Below are 3,303 nucleotides of genomic sequence, written 5' to 3'. Positions count from 1 at the left end.
GACATGTCCCATTATGTATTTTAATATATTTAAAAAATAATTTTAAATTTACTTTTAATACATAACATTAATAAGCACGAGAACATACACTAGTATAAAACTTAAAACATCAACTTCATTAATAAAAATAAAAAATTCACAAGTTCATCAAATAACAAAATAGAAGAAAGCAAACTAACACCAAAGTCTGAGAATTATAATGCAAGAATAAAAAACAAGATTAAAACTAGAATTAAACATGACTAAAATTTAAAACTAAATAAAATTGAGTAAAATTCTAGGAATTCTAGAGAGAAGTTGGAGAATTTGGAGCTTCTCTCTCTAGAATTTCCTTAAACTCCCAGAAAATAATGTGTAAAATGTAAGTGTATGAGTGTGTGTCCTACTTCCTCCCTCGTCTTGGCACCCAAAATGTTTCCGAATATAGTAATTGGGGCCTTTTGAAAGCCCAAAACGAAGATGCACGTGTTTCATTAATCCAAGCACGTAGAGCTTTTTCGCTCACTCGAAGAAGTCTTGCGCATGCAAGAATTTTGCTCACGCGAAGGAAAGGTGCTCAGGCAGATAACTTGCACGCACGGCAAAAGCTCACCTACGTGAAGAACTAGCACCCGTGACAGAAGCTCGCCCACGCAAGGACTTTATCAACTTTCACTCCATATTGCTTTCCGAAATTGCTTCTTTGCTCTGCTTTTTTTTATTCTTTGAAGCCACTGAAGTGCTTTAACTTTGAAATACTTAAACAAAATTGATCACGGCATTGAATGACATATAAAGGAATTAAGAAATTAATTAAGAGCATAAAAAATATATTTTTCATTTATGAATTCATTGAAAGTAATAATTAAAAATCTCCATAAATTAAGTCAAAATTGTGTGATTTAATTGATGAAATCTATACTTTTTAATATAATTTGTAACAACAAAATGAAGTTCGTCACCCATTTTGTTAAGACACTTTTTTTAGGAAAATTTTAATATTGCATAAATTAAATCAGTCACATATTTTTTTTTTCCAAAAAATTAAATTAAACTTAAATAATTTATCTTTAATCTATTTATCTTTAAAATTCTTTTGAACCTTTTTACTGCTTTTATCATCATTTCATATATTTCACCACTTGCTAAGAAATCGTTTTAACCAAAGTTTACCGCTGGTCCTTTCAATCATGGCCTTTGCCCCAAATCAAATCAACTCGGACTACGACTCAATTCAACACAAATCACCATCAAAACTCAATCACAAAACAATAAATCATGGGCACAAACAATGCAAGACAAACACAAATCAGAGAGTAATTACAGAACATAGAATTTAATCACAAGCACACACAATCATGAAAACATAATCACAAGAAGTATGCGCAAACAAGTATTATGCTTGTCTAGTCCTATACAGACCATAAGCTCATGTGTCAGTTTGTTGCCCGATTCTCGACACTGGTCCTGAGATAAGCATTTCGTACCACCATCCTTATCTCAACCAACGTCTCCTCCATGAGCGTTACGCATCGCCATCCTCACTGAGCCATCCCTATAGTATCAACGTCCCACCATGAGCGTTACGCATCGCCGTCCTCATGGGGGAACCTTCCTTTTGGTCTCCAGTGAGCGTTATGTATCGCCGTCCTCATTGAGCCGTCCTTATAGTGTCAAGTGAGCGTTATGTATCGCCGTCCCCACTAGACACTCGGCACTAAGTCCCAAACAACACTCAATTTCTTTCCAATCTTTGCTCTCTAATCTACTGCGGTAGAGATCCCTTTAATTAATACCTTCTTTTCTATCTGATCTACTGTGGCAGATGTTCATTAAAATCTTTTAGTCTTTACTTTCTCCTCTCCTGTGGCAGACAGTCTTTTAAAGTCTTTTTATCTTTAGTCTCTGCTCTCCTGTGGCAGAGATCCCTTTAGTTAATACATTCTTTTCTTTCTCATCTTTCTTTTTATTTTCTTACTTCTTTTCTTTCTCTCTTCTTTTCTTCAATCTTTTAATTCTTTATCATAACTCAACTTCACATTCTTCCCTCGCCTTTTTCTAAGTATCTTATGGAAAAGAATTGTAAAGTACTTTAATTATGTATGCGTTCTCTAAAATTTTTAAGATTACTCTGTTTGCTCTTCTCTGACTTATAATAATATTAATAACACCTTTACTAGATAATATTCTTAATAAAATAATAATAACAATATTATAAATAAGATATTTTAAATAATATATATATATATATATTCTTAAAATTTAGTTTATAAAACCTTATAAAATATTCATTTTACCATTGAACTTTACTTATTACCCAAAATACCCAAAAACGTATATAATTATAAAACTAACTTCAATTTTTATTAAATTACTATTTCATTCTCAAATATAAATCTTAATTTCTCCGATTATAACTTTATCAAAGAATTGAATCTCATTTCCAAAATTCTGTAAATTTTCAGCTTGAGTTTTAAGTTCGTTTCTTAAGCTTTATTATTATCGATTTTTCTCAGTTCTTAATTTTATCTTTCAACTACCAAATCTTATCAATTTTCTCAAAAATATCATATCAAAACAATCTCAAAATCATCAAAATAACAACCGCTGAACTATTTTTCAAAGCCAAACCAACAAATCACAAGTAACAACAATAATTTAACATAAACTCATTTAAACTCAAACAATTATCAACTAAATCAACATTCACTTATCAAATTCACATTCAATTATTCTAAAATTTACCAAACCTTAACTTTGTACGAAATCAAAACAACAGAAATTCTGGAAAAACTTTTTGACCGAGCTGTTGAAGAAGAAAACGTCTGTACCTCCTAAAACTCCAATTGGCCGAACTCAAGAAAAAAGGAAGCTACGTCACCATCAGTTTTCACCGAACAAAAGTAATATTATCGTATAGAGGGGGTGAATACAAACACTTTAATCGGATTAGATTTTTTATTAGAGTTACAAATCTCAAAAAATCAAAGCCAGAAAATCAAAAGGACTTATAGTTTCCTCCCCAACCTACGGTTTCTCTTTCTTTCTTTTCCAAGTTCGGTTACAAATAAAGAGTAGTGAAGATGAAACATAATGATTCTTGATTAAGTGGCAATTGATTTAGTAAATAAGAAGACATGTGTCATATATAAAAGCATGCAAGCCATGTTTTCATAAACATTCTTCCTATTGTTTGGTTGATGGCTTCGGCCACTTTTTTTTTCTTTTTCATTTGTTTAATAATAATAATAATAATAATAATAATAATAATAATAATAATAATAATAATAATAATAATAATTTTAATTTTACTCATTAAAATAA

The sequence above is a fragment of the Arachis ipaensis genome, chromosome B03 (genome assembly GCF_000816755.2).
Source record: "Arachis ipaensis cultivar K30076 chromosome B03, Araip1.1, whole genome shotgun sequence".
Taxonomy (NCBI): domain Eukaryota; kingdom Viridiplantae; phylum Streptophyta; class Magnoliopsida; order Fabales; family Fabaceae; genus Arachis; species Arachis ipaensis.
This window is presented reverse-complemented; position numbering follows the sequence as displayed.